Raw genomic sequence first — 21,598 nt, 5'->3', positions numbered from 1 at the left:
GGCGGAGGAGAGAGCGAGGCGGAGGGAGTGCCAGGAGGCCGAGGCTGCGGTGTAGCCTCACTGCCGGCGCAGTGATGGCCGGGCCATCGTGTCCTGTGCCCGGGTCTCTCTGTGCGCTCTCTTCTCTTTTGATCCTTCAACAGTCATACGGACTCTGCACAATATCGTTTTCGCCGTAATCATCATCGTCGTCGTCGTTGAGTCTTTTTCACACGCGCGAGGCGAAGCTTCCTTGCTTCTCCTTCAACGTGGTGATCCTGCCAACGACCCTCCCTCTGCCTCTCTCTATCTTTCTCTTTCTCTCTCTCTTTCTATCTCTCTCTCTTTCTCTCTCTTTCTCTCTCTCTTCCTCTCGTCCTCTCACCCCTTCTCTCTTCCCTCTTCTTTCTCGGTCTTCTGGTCGTCGAGAGTCGACGATCGAACGAATCGCGCGGCGTTCGCGTCCTCGATGAGAGCCGGCGCGACGCGACGTGGTGCGACGACACCCGGTCAAGTCGTCTTCTCGCCGAGAGACGCGATCTGACTTCTTGGCGCGTTACGACGAAGATACAAAACGCGATTCTCTCTCTCTTTCTCTCTATCTCTCATTTCACGTTTGCAAGCTACACGAATGGTAACACTACACGGGGGTGCGTGAGATTACCGTTGCTAAAGATGATGTAAAACTGCCGACGATACGGCAGTATACAGTTAAAAAACGCGGAATTTATAGTGACTAACGGTGGGCATCCTTTTGCGCTGGGCAACAGCGGCCAACAGGAGGATCGACGTGAAGAGGTGGGAGCCATGCCGCCCGGGCGAGCTTCCCTCGAGGCAACCAGCAGGATCGTCCAGCTACAGTCTTCCTGTCCTTCGTGGCTGTCGGCTCGTGCTCGCATTTGTTAAGGTAAGAAAAAAGAAAGAGAGAGAGAGAGAGAGAGCCAGTGGAACTTTGCGGGATGTAAAAAGATTAAAACTTCGACAAGACAAATAACGCGATTATCGAGAGTTGACACGATCGAGCCGCGCGCAGAACGATTCTGTTTCGTTCTGCTGCGTGAGACCGCAACTTTTAGATGGATTTTCGTTGAAGTTACGTGCGCGAAATAAATGTATTTGCGAGTTTCACGTAGTAGTGGATTTTAATTACTCGAAGCATTTAAAGAATTTGGTGGATATATTGCGGTTGAAAAGAAAGATGTTACTGTGTGAGATAATGGAAAATATTTTTCTTTTTTACTTGTGTATAATCCCCCCAACACAAAGCTTTCGAGACGATAGCGTTCAACTTGTACTTCTTTTATACACAAAAAAAAAGAAAAAAAAACAATGAACTTTTTTAGTTAGTGACATTTAGTTTTCTACTTTTCTTTCGTTAAATGTCTCTCGTTCTCAAGAAGAAATTTTATTCTTCTCCCATTGCTTCTGTAATCTGAAAAATACAAATCCAAACTTATTACTGCTCTTTGACAAAACTGCAAAATTTATTTGATAACGAGCTCGCTCATTTATCTTTGGTTATAATTACGCGTGAGAGAGAACTCGTGCAGTTTTCAAGCTGCAGATTCCGCGCGACTGCTGATTGGAAGACGTTCTCTTCCCTCGCCATATAATAAAAGTCAAGAAGATTACTTTGAGAAACTTGGTCCTAGAAAACGGCGATTCCCAGAAACCGTTTGATGAATTACGTTTCCCGTGATATTTCCCACATCCGGAGCAATCGCGAAGTCGATCGACTTTCCGATCCAATTTTTTTTTTCCCGTTGTATATGCACACAATATTAAACAAAAAAAACTCGCAAAATTCGCTTAATTTTATTCGGATCATATGATTCTACACACGTAGTCTCTGTTGCTACGTGATACTTTTGTGATGATATTGCTGTCTTCTGTCAATGACACGCACAGCAATGTCTCTCTAGTTTCTAGTCGAACAATCCGGCGCAATCCTCGGAGACCATCCATCGCTTTTGAGATAAGACGCGTCGTCGGCGACAACGATCGGCTTTCCGCTGCTTTGCGGCTTCTCAGGAACGCTAAGATTTGACTGTTCTTCTTCTTCTTCTTCTTCTCCTCAGACGATATCTTCCGCTGAAGATGTTCACCAGTCCTTTTTATCGTCTAGCTCTGGCGTGACTCGTCCTCGTTTGCACGGAATCGCGTGAGAACTGTCGACAGTTCTTGTTAGTCTCTTCCTAATTCGGCAGGAATTTAAATCTCGCGATGGTATAAAAAAAAAAAAAAAAAAACGAGCCATTTTTCTCACGCGAAAGATTCTGCAGAATCCTCACCGTGTAATTGAGAAGATTAACGTGATTATTATAAATCCATAAATATCTTTAATAGAAGCGTGTAAATTTGGAAGAAGATTTTATTGTATAAAATGGTCGTTCCGAGAGAGATGTTCCAAGAGGATTGAAAAATCCCGTTTTTTTATGAAGGATTATAAGATTTTGAATATGTATAACAGAAAGGTACTTTATTATAACAACATAAAGTAACTTATTTTTATTAAATCGGCTTTTCGCATCGACGATCGTATGTTGTTATATATTAGTTATTATTATTGTTCGTAAAAAAAAGTAGACAATATCCTCTGTTTTTGCTCGAGTAAAGACCTCTTTCTTTGTTATATATTATTTTCAATACAACAAGCTTTGATATTATCCATTTTTGTCACGGGGAAGATACACGTTTCCTCTTCCATTGGTTCTTATCGCTTTCAAATGTAAAATTGACGTATACGATCTCTGATCAAAGAAACGTCTTTCTCTCTCGGATTAGCTCGTTTGTCACTCGTGTGCGTTATATTTGGGCGCGCAATTCGACTCTGACATTCGGTCTATGCGCCCGACATGATGCTCTTGCAACGATACAGACGACGCGCGAATTAATTAGTGGAAGTCCAAACATGAATCATGATGTAGCGCACAATACGCGTGGACGTGAAAACGTCAGTCCGTCCTATTATTACCTCGGAGGAATTTTGGTCGGCACGGCGAGGGGTTTTGATGAATCCGCGCGGACAGAAATTGCGCGCGTGTAAACGAGAGAAGTTCACGCTACCTCATGACGTTTTACGAAAATTTATCAATACAGATTAAAATTTTTCCAATATGTGACGCTTCGGCGAGTAAACATAAAACACACGCGTTGCGCTATAAAAAAAAAAAAAAAAAATATCGAGGAATTATCTTACATTTTTTTAGAACAAAATACACATGAGTTTTAGTAGTAAAAACTTAAATATAAAATAAAAGTAACAAAGTGCAAGTAACAAGTGAAATAAAAAATAGAGAAGGAGAGAGAAAGAACGAGATACTTGCATCATCTTTTGCAGTTTATATTTTTATGCTATATGTATATATATGTAACATAAAACAACAATTATTGTGATTGGAAAGGGTTTTTGATATTTACTTTTGCTTGTCACATATCGTACAGCTTTCATCTATCTTGATATTTGAAATAAAACACTCTTGTAGATTCGCGGAGCAATATTTGCCGAGCGACGACGCATTGAAGATTACTCGAGGCTCGAGGTATAGTCGTTTGAAAAACACGACGACTCCCAGGAGATAGGCTCGTTCCATTCTTCTCGTAGCCGTTTAAGACAATGCGAAGGAAGAGACAACAACGTTCGTTAAAATCTCTTGTTTATATCTTGAAATAATGAGAGCGGCAAATTAGTCCGCCGCGAATAATACGAACTCGTCATAATCGTTTATTATCTACAAGTTCTCATTTTCTTCCTTCGTTATATATCGTACATATTTTACTCAACACTTTTCAACGCGTCGTGTTTCCGAGAGAGAGCGCGTTTATTTCGAGAATTACATTGAAATAACGAAAAAAAAAAAGGCAAATAACTCAGTATATAGTTTAAACTTTGCTAAGCGTATTAAATTGATGCGATAATTCCCGATAATTGCGTTATCGACATGCGCGCGCAAGTACCTAATTAAACTAGCCAAAGCTGTCTGAATTATGGTGGCGCACCTTACGCCGGGAGAAATTCCGACTAATCGAGTGACACGAGTTTTCAACTTCGGTAACCGCGCGTGCGGCGCTGACAAAGTTACTTTCTCTCTCTCGTATCGGACATCGAATCGGTGATGTCGAATTCCTAACACTGACCGCCTCGCGGAACGAGCCATAATTTCTCTTGACAGGGGCACACTAATTTCCTTTAACAAAAAAAATCGCGCATTCGATTCGCGCGTTTCTACTCCCGAGCAAATGCGCACGGCCTGTTATTTCCGGTCTTGCGCGAGTATTAATTTCCCGTCGTAAACTTTTTGAATCTCACGACGTTCACACGGATTAATGTACAGCATAAAAACGCCTTGTTTACGGTGTACCGTTATCTCACATCGCTTCCTCTCGTCCTTAATGGAGATTTTTAAAAACGGAAAAATATTTGTAAAATACGAGAGAGAGAGAGAGAGAAAGAGAGAGAGAGAGAGAGAGAGATAGAGCGCGCGCGCAAAAATATCTCGGTCGGCGACAGAGTTAATTTTATACGCATTTGCGGACGACGACAGTTCGGAACGCGTTTGTAGTGTGCGCATCAACGCGAGAGCGCGCGCAAAAGCATTAATACCATTAATTTCGCGAGTCCGACTCGCGTGATTTCCACCTCGTCCGCGTTTCGCGAAACAGACGCGCTAACGCGGTCTGCAAATTGCAGTTTGAATAAAAGTTAACGCGCGCGCGCGCGCGCTGGAAAATGAGGCTTCTTATGCCCGTTAACATCGAGCAAACGCACGCGGTTTTCTCTCTTCTCCGAGTTTTAAATCTTATCGCGCGATACGTTCATTATATTCCCGGCGAACGCAAATGTAATGTGCGGAGAATTGGGACGCCGTAACCCAACAAAGCGCGCGTGTACAGCGGCTGCGGAAATTGCAAACAGTAATAATTCGCGTTAGAATGGCGGTAAACGCGATCGATGCCGATTAAATTCGCTCGCTCTCCCGAATAAGAAATCCCGCGATGACGCGTTCTAATTTAATACGAGAAATTTTCCGCTGTAATAAGTTGCGTATACATGTACATACATATATTTTTCCGCGAGATTATCTTGGCGCTAAACAAATTTTTAGCGCGCTCAGAAATGATATTTCTGCGAAAACTTTTTTTTTGTTTTTGTTTATAGCCAATCCGCTTTCAACGATTGTGAACTTTTTCTCTTCTGTCCAATACAAGTTCAACGTTGAGAGAACACAACTTGTTCTGATCTCTCTCTCTCTCTTTCGGATATCTTACGTTTTCTATTATTATTGTGTTATTATTATTATTATCATCAGTATGTGGTTTCTGGATCCGATATCGGACAGAACTCGGGGAATTTCAGCGACAACGCTATCGATGACAAGGAAAGCGGATATTTCCGGATACTCCGAGCCCGGACGAAATAAGGGAAGAGAAGGGATTCGAGGATGAGGGAAAGTATCCAATCAAATGACGGAATAAAGTGTTGCTGTTCAAACTTCTCATCGACGTTCATAACCGATTAATTAACGACAAAGCATAATGCCATTTAATTATCGAAGATTTGCTGGAAACTAGCGCGACAGATTACGCGCACCGGCCTATTTCCGATATATGCTTAGCGTAATAAACCTAATAGTGCGTCATTATTGTCAATTAGATCTTCTGTCATTCTGTCGAGAGAAGAGAGAGAGAGAGATAGATAGATAGATAGATAGATAGATAGATAGATAGATAGAGAGAGAGAGAGAGAGAGAGAGAGAGCGAAAGTTGGGAGTTTGCAATAATTCCACCGACAATAAGCGACATGAAATCCAATCCGTACATTACAATCATTTTTCTGTCGAAAAATGATTTATTCTAGCGGCTGTGTATTTCGCATATTTACCCACTCGAATTATTATCTCGCGAGTGGCGAAATTACACACGTCCTCGCGCGTGTCATCAGTAATTTTTTTGCGCGCGTGATGATCTCATTTCACCAGATTACATTGTAATCCATTACATTGTAATCATCTCGCAATAATGAGCTTCGCAAACACAGCCGCGCAAATCGCACATCGCAATCATATATCGCGCATTGCAATAAATCTTGGAGCGTATTATTTATTTGGGGTGTTGTGCAAGCCACGAGAATTTGTACGCGCATTGGAAAGGATTATTAGTTTTTTTTTTCCCGTCATCACACCGGAAAAGGATGTATATATAAAAAATATTGGGATGTATAAAAAAAATATTCGGAAAATACGCCCGGTAAATGACGCGCGCCATGTTTTTCACGTGCTGAGAATTTCAATGTTATGAAAAGAAGAATTAAGACTGATGATTTACATTTAAATAAAATGCGAAAATTATTTACTATTTGTCACTAGCGCGGATCTTCTCGCGGTCGACGAAACGCAATCTCGCGCCACGTCGTCGTCGTCGTTGCGTTTCCGACGATCTAATAAACGTCTCTCGAGCGTTTAGCTAATTAATCGCGTTAAGTCACGCGGTCGCTAACACGCGACTGAAATGTCATTTTGGAAACAGCGCGAGTTTTCGCCGCGCGACGCGGGAAAGTAAGTAAAAGCAGAAATGTGCAAGGTGCGTGTACATAACACGAAACGACACTAAGTTCGCGTATAAAGTTCGGTTTTCACCTGCGGGAGAAACTAGGATTTGCACTCTTCGCCACGAGGCGAAAATGACGAATTATTGCTCCTTTGACAGCGTCGAGTGAAATGTCGGAGAGTATAAATGTAAAGAGAGACAAACGCGCAACGTTTCGCACTTTCATCAAATTTATCGCGTTAATAGAAAAATATATAATTTATTATTTATTCCGCGGTCAGAAAATATTATTTTGTTTTTTTTATTTTCTGTTTTTATGTTCGCGCTGTTACATCAAGAGAAATAATTCTGAATGGTTGTGACAGTGTTTTCCAGAATTCTGTTTTTTTGTTATGGACATATGTTCGACGGAATGTACGTAATAACGTTAAATGCAAAGTTCTCGTTTAAATAATAATTTCTCGTGTAGCAACTTCTCGCCGCTGCAACATTTGTGTTGATGCTGCTGCATTGTCAACTGCAGCGGGCGCGTCGGTTGTTTACCGACACGATGTAATGCGAATTGTGATTCGCGAGAGCGTAATTCGTACATATACGCCTAGCCGTGCGAGTTAATTACGCTCTGCGCGATCGCCGAGAGAGAGAGAGAGAGAGAGTCCTCTCTCGTGTGACTTGTTTCTGGAGCGGATAAACTTATTTGATGGAACACGGAACCAAAAGTTCTCTCTCGAACGTCGCGTCTCTTCGTGAAGAGAAAACTCGCGAGATCTGCAGAGAAGACGGGCAGAACGAAACATCGAACTTTCCGCATTCCTCCGTGCGCGATTTCCAAAAACTTTGACGCTCGTTCCGGCGGATATATCTCGGAGCTTTTCATTTAAAAAAAAAAAAAAGAAAAAAAGAAAAAAAACGATAAAAAAAAACACACAAAAGATCGAAACAAGAACAAGCAGACGGCCAACAAAGCGTAATGCGGCGTCGTTGCGAAGGTGGGCTTTGTTCGCCGCCGGAGTTCTCGCGCTGAATACGGAATGCGTCGCGCGAACAGTAAATGAATTCTGCTGATGACACGCCGGTTTCATCGCGTGTGTATGTACTCGGGTGAAGAAGGAATTAATATTCCGCCGCTTGCACGCAGTTTCACCGCAGTTGCTCGCGTACCTACACCCGCGCGAGTTTGTTGTTGCGCTTCAGCCGGACAATTTATCATCGAGCTCCTCCGGATTCTCGCAACGCGAGAAATATTCATGGAAACCATAATCCGTCTCTAAATCATCGGTCACGCGCGCAGAGAGGAAGAATAAAATAATAACGTCGGTTACGTTATTCGTATAGCGAGAAACTGTCAAACGATATTGTCGGAAGATGAAGCACCGTGGTATCTTGGCGCGCGCGCACGCGTTCTCATAGGCAAGAAAAGTTTTCAATGTGTTTCTTCTCTCGAACGAAATCGTTTCCTCATCCTCGATATCGCCAATTCTTGTTGACACACTCGCGAGGCGACGACGACGCGATCCAAATGCCGGAAATCATTTTCTCTGCGGAATAGCGGCAATTTAGAAAGCAAACCGCTCGTTTCGATCGATCCGCGCCCGACAGTTTTTCGTCTCGCAAGAATTCACGGAACGTCCATATCCCGACAATCGCTTTTGCGCACTCTCTTTCATCCAGTCTCTCACACATATGCGTTTTTTTTTCGCGTGTTTCGGGAGAAGTTATTGAATGGCGTTGCTCTTTGGTTGACGTGTGCCTCAGGAAAACAACAATTCCGAGCACAGTAGAGCGAGCCAAGTCATCATCCCGGTTACGTCGAGGCTTAGGTGTCGGCCTAAGTGCTCGCACGGGACTATAATTAACGACATTTATAATTGAGAAGACCGAGGGTAGAGTTTCATCGTCGCGGTTCGCTGCGAGTCCACCGTTGTGTTGTGTGGCGCGCAGCCGTAAACTGACCAGCGCGCAACCGCAAATCCCATTAAATCCTCCCGACATACTTGCGCTTATATCGCGTCGTCTACTTATCTTATTTAATATCTTCTAGAGAGAGAGAAAAAAAAGGAGAAAAAAAAGGAAAAAAGAAGAGGAGCTTGAGAGCGTTTCGTTTAATAGAACTAATAAGATTTTCGGCCGCGAAAAGCGGGTATATACTTTTGACACGAGATGTCGACCTGTAATCTCGATATAACAGAAGTAATTATAATCACGCCGGCTGGAGAGAACAATACTTCAACGAACTCGTGGAACTTGTTGCGACTGCTATTACTCACATTTACTTTCCGAATTTTCGGTGTAAAAAGAGAACAAGTTTGCGAAAAGCACCTCGTTATGGTACAACTTTGAAAGAGAAAGAGAGAGGAGAGAGAGAAAGTGTATGTAATAATATATTTATTATACACACAATACAAAAAGATTTGCTAGAATAGCAAGAAATTAATTACTGCAATTGAATGAACTTGTGAAATGAGATGAAACAAGATATTTGAACAAATGCGAGCAAAAACACAGGATATCCATGTGTGTGTTTTTTTATTGAAGAAAATCTACAAAAGAGATTTGAGATTGTGAGATTTTTATCTTGTCAACAAAATGTTGATGAAACGAAACATTCAGTAGAGATTCAACAATTTTTCTTGCTGACCAATAGCAAGACGCTTTTTTTTTCATATAATATACTCCTTGTGATCATATATCGTCGAATACTTCTAGGGATACTCCTGTTTGGGAGAAAACTCTTCTACTATTATCTAATAAACTAAAATGAGATTCTTGGCTGTGTGTAGCGAGGATATTTTATTTACTTGTGCAATAGATCGTATCTACGTAATCTTTTCTCTACAAAGAATAATAGAGCGCATGCAAAACCTACTTTTTCTCAGCAAATGGCTCGGGCAATCGGAACGTTTCGATTTTCAGATGTCGTTTTTTTTTGTTTTCTACCTATTCTCTTTCTCTTTTTTTTTCCTTCCGACCTTATTTCTCTCTTTCTCAAGAGAATATCAAGGAGGCAGTAAAGAGGGAACTGCTACTGAAGATAAGACACGTAGCCGTTAATTTTCGTGAGACGCACGCTTGCGGCTGTCGACAGAGCCTGGAGGCGCGCAGGAATCCACTGACGACGTATCAACTCTCCCTCAGTTTTCTTCCTTCTTCCGTCTTATATACACTAAAAATATTCGCGAAAACTTATTACTATTTCAGCGAGCATCTGCGATTTAAATTAGCTCGCGAATGGGATTACGGTAAGACATTTTGACGATTTATAGGATATTTATAGGATATGGGGTTGTTTTTGCAATTATTAGAAGTGCTTGCTCTTTGTGTGAACACCGGATTCAAGAATTTCATAAAATCCCTCTACGTGACTTTTTGCTTCGTTGTATTTTTTAAAAAAAAAAAAGACCAACATGTCTTAAAATAACACAGAATTATCCTATTTCTCGTACTTTTTACCTTCATGTGTGCACGTAATTACGGTAATTATGATTCTTTCTAAGAGTGTAGCAATATTGTCAGTCATAAGTTCAACATTTACATTTTCCCCGCTGTGTGCGCGGATCTCCCATTTTGATTATCTTCTCGACGCGCGCGCACGATTCGCTTTATCGAAAAGGCTCTTACACACGCTCCTCATTGCATAATAAGGTTCCGCTTTTCCGGGAGGCACAGCTGTTAAAATAATGTTAGCCGCCGCTTATCGTCCCGTTGCGCTCTTGTCCGTACAAGCGGGCGGGGTCAAAGGAGGAAATGCTCTCTGGCGCATTACTCCCAGATTAATCCCCGGGTGATTAACATTCATGACGCGAATTAGCCGGTTGTATTGCCGCGTATTCTCGCGGACAGACGTTGTCGGGACCTGGCAGACTCCGCCGTCGACAATGCTTCCGAATAATTAGCAGTCCGCCCCCGGTTGAACAGCGCGCGACAGGAGCGGAAGAGGAATGACGTGGCGCGGCGGTGGTTAGATGAGGAGGACACGGCTAGGAAGAGAAAGAGAGAGAGAGAGAGAGAGAGAGAGAGAGAGTTTGGCGCGTTCATCGTGTAGCACATCCATCGCTAATTCGATATTTCTCTCAATCCCGAAGTTTCGAGGCGCCTGCGAGGTCGTCCCGGATGCGGGTCCGCATTAAACCACCGCTGACGTCGCCGCTCTATTCGGAAACATTTCACTTCCCGAATTCGGCCTTCGGGATTTTCCTACGGATTGTCTCGCGAGTGGATGTAGTAGTCACACTCCTCTTCTGTTTTCCCAGTGTATGCATGATGCGCGCGCGTACACGCTCGTCGGAGATTAGTCAGTATAAAGTCAGCTGGCACGGACGCACACAGGCGGTGTATCGATCGTGTGCGTGGTGCTCGCCGCGTTGCAATATTGTGGCGGATTATGTCCTCAAATGCGATTGAATCGAATAGAGAGTAAGCGTTTTTCTTCTTTTTCTCGAGCAAATTAAATTGCAATTCGTTGGAAAAAGGCTGTGAAAACGAATGAAACCTAATAGCGAGAGAGAGACCTTCGAAGGATTCTGTGTCTGTTCCATTTTCCAGAGAACGGATGTGATAAAACTATTTCAAAACGGAATCAACCTCCGCGCGTAATGCATTTACAAACAAATGCGAGACATCTATGTTGTGTCCGAAATACAAAGTAACTTTATGACAATTTCATGAAAGCGTGACCCAAGTTTCGTAACGGAGGAAACCCGATCGAGAGACGCATTTCCAGGCTGTCGTTGTCGGTCGGGAAATGTATTCATGCACGGCAATTTTTCCGATGCGGAGTCGCGATGAATCCCAAAGTGAATTCTTCGACAGTTTCCGGAGGTGCTGTATTAGCATATAGCGCCTGGCCTCTTGAGAGATTGGTCGAGACAGTGGCGACGGTTAAAAACACCTTTTCAGCGAGAAACAGAGCGCGGTAAAAAGAAGAGAGAGGCCTCCCTTCGCGAATATTCATCCCTTTCAAGGGCCTCTCGATGTAGACGCTGAAACACGGAAAGCTTTTACGGGTGAGCGCAACATAGACGGGAAAGAACAGAGCGCGGTTTGATGCGAGCAAAGAGCGGCGTTAATATTTGCATCAGTTTTTTTTTTTTTTTCAAGACCAACTCTCTCGACCACCGATGTTGTGACGCATGTTTGGTTTTTATATTTTTTTTTTTTTTTTTTTTTTTGTCGAAAATGATCGGGCAAAAATTGTTTTCTCGGGAAACAGCACGACTGACGGTTTCTGGTCGCACATGCATTAATGTTATTGAATTAATATGTACACACAAGTACGTACCGACCACGCGGTTTTCTCCCAAATGTCACCGAGACATAGACGGTCGAAAAAATATCACATGATTTTGAATTATTGCACGCACGAGTAAGTCCGTGACCTTGAAAAAGAAACATTTTCCAAACTTTTCCACTTTGTTTTCAAATATAGCTATAGTGCTATATGCAGCGATACATCAAATTTACCTTCCTTCGTTATTCTCATTTTTACCGGTTTGAATCGCGTCATTGGATTGCAAGAATTAACGACGCGCGCATGGAAAATCCGCATCTCTCGAAACGCGCAAAGCAAATTGAGATGACTAGAAAAATTACACTATTAATTTAATTCTGACAAAAATTTGGTCCTTTTAAAGAAAATAATTTGTACAGTTGCCACTTTTCGCCAACATTCACGCGTTTTGTTGCTCTCTCTCTCTCTCGCTCTCTTTTGTTCGTGCCTTTTTTTTAGTTTCTCGTCGCAAAAAAATGACATTGCATTTTTAGCGGAAAAATGCAGTCGCGCATTACAAGACCGAAATCAACGACGCTCGAGGGAATTAAGCAATTCGCGCACGTGGAGCTTTTTACGTATTTATTCGCGTGCGCGAACCCAATCATGCACGATATTCACGCTCAATTTTCGATACGACAATGAGATATCTGGACGCGCGAGAAGGGGAAGCACCTGTGGCGTTTTCTGATAACGCGCGCGTGCAAAAGCAAACTCGTTACATTTCGTTATACCTCGAGCGAAGTTTTATTCTTTAAGCAACCATTTTCCGGATTTATGTCGTCGTCATTATTACTTCTATAAAGATTTATAATTGTATCATTGTAACGCGAGCGCTACACGAGAAGCGAGAGCGTAAAATCATTACCAATCGCCAACCTGGCGCGACTGCTTTTTTCGCGGTGCATTTAGATGAAAGGATTAACTTTCGAGTTTGTTCGCATATTTTGCGTTTAAATGCGAGTCGACGGGGTCGTCGTGTGACACACGTCCTTTGCCTTTTCCTCTTCGCTCTCTTTCGTGTCAACGCTCTGCTTGGATAGCATGCATACACGACGTGTAGAATCAGCAAACTGCAAGTCTGTGTTTTCACAAACTACGTCGCTACCTAACCGGGAGTGACACAATGGCGATTCTCAAAGGACACAAATTTTCTCTGGTTAAAGAAACATTATCGCTAAAAAACTCAAACAAGTTTCCGCGCGCGATCGCGACCTCGATAATTCACCGATCCGGTAATAAGCTCGCGGCGCGAAAGAAAAGTAACGAGTTTTAAGAATCTTCTTCTTTAATACTCTCGCGCACGGAATAAACTACCACCGGCGCCTTATTCCAGGCGGTGCCTCTCCAACTGCGCCTGAGAAACTTTAGTTAGCAAAATACGCCCTCGGCTAAGCCATTAGCAGCACGTTAGTGGGGGAGAAACAATTAAGTTACTCTATTTGGCTGGTGCTCGAGAGCTCGACACTATCATGAGTTTATATTGTCGGCTCTTCTCCAGTTCTCTTCTCATCAATAGCCGCCTGATTAAAAAGCTCCAAGTAAAGCGCGAGACCGCACAGGAAATCTTATTTCGCTCAACTTAGTTTTTATTCGTCAAGTTTGCCGCGTGAGAGTTCGTTTTATTTAATTAGCGGGATTGTATGGAAATGTGAATTTTTTTTTCTTTTTTCAATTTCCTTTCTCATCGCGTTCTCGTCGATTATTTCGTTTCGAATTGTCACTTTGTTGCTCGCGTTGACACACACAATTGCGTTTACTTGCAAAAATACAAAAACGTAAATGAAGTCGCGCGTTCGTGTGCTCTACAAAATTACATTCGCATTTCCATACGTCTTCTAATAACTGTTGAAGTTTTGTGCTCCCCTCACAATAGGGCACGCAAGACGGCACACGTTTCCGCCGTCTGCAGGTGGGCTTTAATAAGTTTTACGTTTCTCTCCTGGAACATTTGCATAAATAACGACGTCGGATATAAAGCCAAGTTTTCGGGCGTTCTACCGTACTTCTTACGTTTAATCTTTAACTACGGACGCGCCGCGAAAAGATTAGCTTAATCTTTCTCGCGATAACGATGTCATAAAGCATTACGAACTTCATGATTCCCGCTGCTATGCGCGCCCGCGCGATATGTGCGTGAAAGAGAGAAAAAGACAAAGAGAAATATATTCGTACACAAAAATATAATAAAACAAGTTATACACCGCGCATGTAAAAACTTTTATTATTTAAAACTATAAACAATAAATAAATACGTGTTACATATAATCCAAAATATTTTTTTTTATCTTTTAAACTATCGTAAACGTTTTTTTTTTATAAAAAGTAAATGTAAAAAAAAGTTAAACGAAAAATTGATGTTCGCGACTTGATTCTCGACGATTTCGGAGAATGAATCGCGCGAAAAAATTTATATATAAACGGCTCGTTTTATATTAAACGAAGTTATATTCACGAGGAAAAACTACCTCCTCTCACGGGAGGATTTGCTCGCGGCACGTTCGACGCGCTTTGTCCACACCAGCAGACAACCATCACCAGTGAAAATCGCGTATTATACCGGGGCGATAACCACGCGTTTGCGCAATGTAAACGAGATGCAAGGGATACCTCGTGTTGTCGAGCGTCGGCACATCGTCGGAACGAGCTGCGCGCGGAATCCAATATTACCCTCACGTATTTAGAGGGCGAGTGTGGATGTGCGGTTCGCGTCTTACGGTTTCGCGCGAGCAAACAAACCCGATCGATCTCTCTTTCGGAGTTCTCATCTCCGGTTCGCGTTAAATTCACGGCGGAATTGAAACCCACGATCATGAAAGAAAACGCCGCGGTGTTCAGAGCGCGCGCGGAAGGATAATCGGGATATTGTGTATCAGTGTGTAGCGCGCCGCGATGTGCTCGTACCGCGGCAACGCGAACGCGGTTTAATCGATAAATAATGCCAAAAAATTACTCGGAAGGCGTCTTCATTAATATGGGCATTCATTAATCTCTTGCTTGAATCAAAAGCCGCAATGTTTTTTAGCTTCCACTCGTCTAACGAGTAGTTTTCTGAATTTCTTTCCGTTTTCGCGTATATTCACTGATTTAAAACGAAAATACTGAAACACTCGGGGATTACTCGGGGAGATAAAATACAAATTCAATTTGTGTCGCGGGGAGTTTTGCGCGCCTCGGAAATGTCACCTGGAGGACAAAATTTATAATCTACACACACACACAGACAGACAGACAGACAGATAGAGAAACGGAGAGAAAGAGAGATGCAGAACCGCGACGGTGATATTACGTTCGCACTTGTGAATAGTTAAACAAGAATCCGCGTAAGTGTGATGGTCGGACTCCGGGTGCAACGGTCGTTTGCTCCTCGTGCGGATTCTCGCGCCCGGTTCACGCCAGAGATGCAAATCTACGTTATACGGTTACTTACGCCTTCCCCATACTCGGCGTTTTCCCGTATGCGAGATGCCGTTTCTCTATGCGTTAATGCAGAAAGCTTGCAACGCATCCACCTCCTCTCCCATGACGCGATCGTTCCGTTAATGCGACAAACGCAAGAGCGTGCGACGTCAGAACAAGTAAACGTCAAACTGGGCGAGGAATTTCCCCTTGTAGTCTGCGTTACCTCACCTTCTATCTCTGTCCTCTCTCCTTTCGATTAATCGCGTTTGCCTTCGCGTGCATTTCAATTAAATCCCAAAAGCGAGCTATAGGAAACGCGCAATCAAACGGGCGAACTACGACCGATATTATTCAAGGACGTGGGAAAGAAACGCGACGAGAGATCCACGCCAGATTACACATCAAGAGAGAGAGAGAGCGAGAAGACGCGAAGTCTTGACTAATTCATATTACTCGCTTTTTCGCCGTTAATAGAAATAAAACAACGAAAACGACGGCACGTGTCACGTCGCCGCCGTCGTCGCCGGTCATGAAAATCAATGGTCTGGAAGAAAGCGCGCGCGCCACAAATAAAACCCCGCTCATTACGCTGACCTTTTCTGCGCGTCTTTTCTTCGCTTCCGTGTTCCGAACTATATGACATATCTTTAGATAAAACAATCTTCTTTGCGTGTGATTGTCAGACCTCCCGGGGAAGGTCGTTATTATCATACAACCGTAATCTTATGATAAATTGATATTTTGACTTGTATATTTCTTTAAAATATACTGAAAATACTGAAATAATATTAATCTAATAATAAAATGATCGTGCGCTCCACTCAGACGGATGTCAGAGAAAAATCCCGAAGAAAGATTCATAAATTATATCATAGGTTTTTGTTCGATTGTGCCCCGAGGCATTTTCACTTGTCGCGTCCGTTCGCTCTGGGAGCGTCGCTTTATTTGCCGGCGATCTATCTTCGAGAACATTTGCCCAATTTCCTGGGGAAACGCGAACGACCGACGTAAGAAACAGACACAGAACGACGCTTACCGCACGAAATCCCGACGCGCTAATCTTGACACTGAAAGACCGTCACTTTTAAGTCGACCATAAAATGGTCGCGCGCCCCAAGGAACGGTAATCTTTTCTCGTCGCGCCCGCGGCGAGACAACGACCGAAACGGCTTACCGCAAAATCCGTTACGCGATGTAAAACGCGAGTCGCACTGATTACCATCGCCGTTATTAGAGCAGATATAATAGCGTCGATAGGTTCCGCACCGGATTCGCCGGCGGGAATATCGAAAATCGGTTCGGGAATATATTTTCTCGGAAACTATCGATTGTAATACCTCCCCGTTTTATTAGCGCTCGTTATCCATATATAAATGTATATAATCGTAGCTGAACTCGCTTTTCGCCAATATTGCGAAGATCGAGGTGTAAAGTTAGTCAAGAAAAAAGGTTCTAACGAGCGTGACGTGAGCTTGTTTCGTAAAGAAAGTTGATTACGCAGCAATTGTTCGACTTTAGAAGAGCGTTCGAATCCTCTCGCAACAAAACCGCAAAATTACGCGACCTTGGTCGGATGAGAGGAGAACGACGCGAAATCAGTTACATCATTCGCGTCTTTGTTATTAATTAGTAGTCGTAAGAAAAATGCAAATTTTCGAGAGAGATACCTACGTCTCCGAGATGTAGATACGAAGAAACGGAATAAAGAATGAACGCGTTCTTCATTAGCATTTGTATAGACACAAACGGAGTTATACGAAGAAACAAAAGCGCGCGCGCAGGGTAATTAACGCGCGACGCGAAACAAAATTTCTCCGCGGTTAATTCAGTTAGTCTGAGCGTCGTTCAAAAACTATGCGCGGTTAAATCGTGCGCGGCGAGAAGTCGGTGCGGTTTGTCCAAACACCGGCGTTAATACGGACGCTTCGAATTAACCGCGCCGACGTGAGCTCAAGGCGGTCGCGTAATTAGCGTTTTGCGCGCGACAAAACCCAACGGCGACGATCTAGAAGAGACCGCGCACACGGCGAGTGGAGTTTTTCAAAATTATTCGCTTGAATATTACAATGTAATTAGCGTGGCAACGCTAATTTTGTGCGGTCACGCGCTTAATCAGAACGGTTATGTCCGCTCAACGTCCGTAATTGTTTTACATCGGTCGGTTGCCGGGCAGTCACGAATGCAAAATTCACCCGCGAGGTTTGACAATAGCGGGTTGTTAGTATTCCGCCTATTAAAAAAAAAAAAAAAAAAAAGTTACGAGTCGAGAGAAAGGTCATTCATCACCTGAAAAAAGATAATGGATATCGCGAACCAACGAGTGCAAATGATGCAAAATCCATTGTCGACCGCGGATTATCGCTTGACAAATTTCCGATAAATTTTATAATAAATCAACGCGTCGGTTTCTCAATTAAGGAAAAATAGGGCGCGTTGACGCGCCCGTGCACAAAAAGATTCGGTATAATGAATAAATTTATACACGAAGTTTTAGATCATTGTTTACGAAGTAAAACAAGTGTAATGTGCAACAAAATTATTGCTCGGACATTTTTTTTTTTACAGATAAAATCCGAGGCATTGTTTTTTTATTGAGTGATATTTGCATAGCAGATGCTTTGAAATTTTTTTGCTTGTACAGTCAACAATTTCAATGGGAACCGGAAACAATGGAGTCGGCCTGCATGCAAACATCAGCGAAATCAAGAACGGCAAATATCCGGTAATCGAAAATGAAGGAGAAAGGTTAAGAGAGGGGATAGCTTTTAGTTCGGCTATAAAAGGGTGAAACTTTGTGAAGTAGCTTTCAGTTGAATTTCGGGACTCACGGTTTGGTCGACGAAAACGGGGCGGACGAGCAATTGAATATTCTATGTGAAGGGATGAAGAAAAGACGAAAAAAAAAAAAAAAAAAAAAAAAAAGAAGAAAAGGAAGGAACGGATAGTAGAGCCCGGGGTCTTTGCCCCGCGATTGGCAGAGGTTTTAGATATTCCGACTTTGTCATTTGCATATCGAGATTTTTCTGACGTATTCACATCATCATCTTTTCCCACATGTCACACGTCTCTCCGTCTTTCTGATGTACGCACGTGTGGGCACAAACCTCACGTGATGTATGCGATACAAAAAGACAGACACGATCGGGCTTCGGTTAAATGATGATCTATTTTCTCATTCCGCGATCTGTCACGTGAACTATTTGTCTAACAAAAGTGGATCGTCGAGAGAACGTGAGAAATAAACCGTTTGCGATAACGATATTAATTAACAAACGGTGAAGATTGCGATTTACTAAAACACACACAGTGGTGTGTGTTACAGAATATGTTTACATTTTTCTTTTTTTAGAAAAGAAAAATAAAGAAAGAAATATATGGGAAAACGCGCTCTCTCTCTCTCTCTCTCTTTCTTCTCTTTTTACGAGAAAGGCGGATACGTGTATTTCTCGGAGTGGAATTATTTTTCCGCCAAGAGAGCCGTTGTTGTGTTGAGAAAGCGTTACAGGGTTTTAGGGCGCGTGCACGTAAAAGATATATTCTAAGCGTAAGCTAACAGTGCGGGGGTTGCTCTCGCAATATCGTGATGCGAGATAGTAAACTTTGGTATCGATGTGCTGCCGCTTGGGGATGTAGCGCTTCGCAAAATGTCCTCTTCGGAGATTCTCATCTTTATAACGATAGTGTAACATATGTATTGTCGTGCGACAACGCGCGTTTGAAACCTTCGACAAGTTGTCGACGTTTTCCGTGTGATCCTTCACTTGAATATGTTGCGGCGAAAGGAATAGAAAACTGAAACAAAAAATATTTGCAACAAATTATTGAAACTATATTATTATTGTAACACAAAAATTGGAAGGAATATGTTTAAAATATTTAAAAGAAATGATTTTTTTGCAACTCTTGGGACAATTTTTCTTCACGGAAAACTGTACGAGCTTGTTTCAAAAGTGAAAGTCACCTGACAAATGGATTCGTAGTAATTAAACGTGTCGTAAGAAAGTGAGAAAAAGAAGAAAAGGAAGAGAGAAAAGATGCGTGACGGCTATTCTGCGCTTATAGATCCTTTCTCGAGGGTCACGCAGCACATCTCGACCGAAATGGTAGCTTCTCCACGGAATACAGAGAGTGGGTAAGGAAGATAAATCCGACTTCGAAGCGACACTTCTTCGAAGATGAGGATTAGAGTTGACGTCACACGTGGCAAAAGGGCGAAGCGGCGCGATCTCCGAGCCGTCTTGAAATTATCTCGAGAGTACATTCTCGCCGATCGGCACTCGGCCTACATCGTCGGATGCCACATAGTATAGGGAAGAGGACATTGTGAAGTGGGCGACTTTTTGCCTCGCTCAGTAAGTCCGTCGCGTGTGTGTGGCCGCGATATGACGCGCATCTCGGTGTCATTTCTTGGCGGAGATTCTTCGTAGGGATTTATAGCGAAGTTTCTCCCGGGCGATCGATTACGTTCGTCGCAATACGTATGAAAAAAAAAAATGAAAAATGATGTCGAATCAACAGCATCAGTTTGATTGAAATATATTTTGTTGATCCAATATTAACTGAACTACAACAGATAGTTGCTTTAGAAAAATCTAGATATTAAATTAATTAACGCGCGTATGCAATTGAACGAACTCTTTATTTTTGTGACATCTACTACTTTAATTAAAGCGACTCCAGTTTTTTTCTGTGTCGCGAAAGAATAGCGCAATTGAATTGCTTTTTTTTTTTTCTCATCGCTGCGGACGAAATCGTCAGTATCCGACAAAGGAATGTGCTAATGTCATATGCAAGTTAAATGTGTACGTTTCGCAGAAGTTTCAACATAAAGTTTTACGTGTCGTTTCGGACAAAATAGCTTTTTGATGTGTGTAAAACAGATATAGCACACAGTTGTCGGGAAGTTTTAAATCATCTCAGGTATCATTCTCTCTCTTGATATGCGTGCAAGTAACTTGTACACACGTGATGTATCTTTTTCTTCAAACATTTATTACGTTGCTCCGGTGTTGGTTTTTTTTCTTTTTTTTTTTTAAGCGACATTTTTTATCGCGCGCGCGAGTCGCGGACTTTTTCATAATTCTCTTTTTCGGAACGTTTCAAGACCTATTTAATAAATAATTATTATTCGTGCGATATCGTGCTGTCTAAAATATTACACCGCGTCGCTGGGCGCGGCGCTCTTTCATTAATTTCGGAGGAATAATTACCATCAGAAACGCCGGCTAATTCTTGGCGCGCGTTGCACAGCAGTTTCGATTTTTAATTAGCGAGTCTGGCGATTAACGGCGCGAGGACGACGCGCGTCCATTGTGTCTGTGTTATGTGCTGCTAAAATTTCGCGTTTACATTCTGCTAAGCCGAGAGTGAATTTTCGATGAGACGGCGGAATGCAGTGTGTGTGTCGATATGTAAATTATCATCTCATTAGAAACGCAAACACTTCCTGCCGATGCATTTTCCGACTGAATAAATTAATTGACGTTCGATACGAAAAGTCAACGATCGTTATATTTGATCAATTAATTCGGTTTACGTCGAGCGCGCCAACAACGACCGGCCGCGCTGCGACCGCTGCGTCATTGTTCGTTAGTGTTATTGCACTTGGATTATATCCTTTCATAAAATATATATACAAATAATCGTAACGCCACGTTTTACGATGTGCAGTAAAGATCACAAACGAAGAGCGGTTCGAAACGCAGTCAAAGCCGTCGACATAAAACGTACGTCGCTCGGTTTACGCTATTCCCGGTTCTTGAAATATATCGCGAGAGATGCGCCTCCGCACATTTAAACCGCAGTATCGCGATAAACACTCATTTTGCGAGCATCACACGCTCGTCGGCTCTCTTCTTCGGTCCCGTCGCATCGGCGGATGAGAACGCACAGCAGGTCGGCCCTGACCTAGGAGAGAGTGCCGGGGCAAGCTCCCGCGGTTTCCATGGAAACGACAGGCTTCACCTGGAAGGTAATTTCGCGGTGTATCGCGCGCTTGCCGCGCCAAAGAATCGAGAGATCGATTCTCTTCCGTAGGAAGCTCTCTCACGCGGCGTAGTCCCGTGCAGGACGTTGTGTTCCGGCCTTTGAATGGCATGCACGGCCCATTCAGTATTGTCGTACGTATATAACCGAGAACGCAGGCCGCTTTCGTTTTCGCGATCCGCCGTCGCCGCACGCGACGCCATCCCAAGCACGCTCGGAATTTAAATTGATAAGAGACGTATAAGAAATCGCGCGTCGAAGGAGGAAGCTCGAAACACGAACAAATTGACCAATTATTGCCGAGAATTCTCGGTATTAAAATTTGTGAGAATTCACGACGTAAAAATAAAAATATTTTGCAACAACAAAAATGTTGCGTTTGAGCGTTTTTTTTTTGAGATTTCCGGATTTGTTCTGCTG

The 21,598-nt window shown here is 42.9% G+C and overlaps 1 protein-coding gene across 4 annotated transcripts in view; it reads left to right on the top strand.

Moving 5' to 3' along the window:
• Nucleotides 1-450: 450 nt before the first annotated feature.
• LOC109851737 (inactive dipeptidyl peptidase 10) overlaps nt 451-21,598 on the top strand; it is a 63,588-nt gene continuing 42,440 nt past the window's right edge. For 3 of the 4 annotated variants that reach the window (XM_020422099.1, XM_020422102.1, XM_020422098.1), the window contains exon 1: nt 451-886. The gene's annotated coding sequence lies outside the window, so the exon portion shown is untranslated. The remainder of the gene's footprint in view (nt 887-21,598) is intronic. The other variant, XM_020422100.1, reaches the window with a different exon arrangement.

The sequence above is a fragment of the Pseudomyrmex gracilis genome, unplaced genomic scaffold (genome assembly GCF_002006095.1).
Source record: "Pseudomyrmex gracilis isolate BER0280 unplaced genomic scaffold, ASM200609v1 scaffold_20, whole genome shotgun sequence".
Taxonomy (NCBI): domain Eukaryota; kingdom Metazoa; phylum Arthropoda; class Insecta; order Hymenoptera; family Formicidae; genus Pseudomyrmex; species Pseudomyrmex gracilis.
The sequence above is the reverse complement of the archived record's forward strand: the minus strand, read 5'-3'. Positions and strand labels throughout refer to the sequence as shown.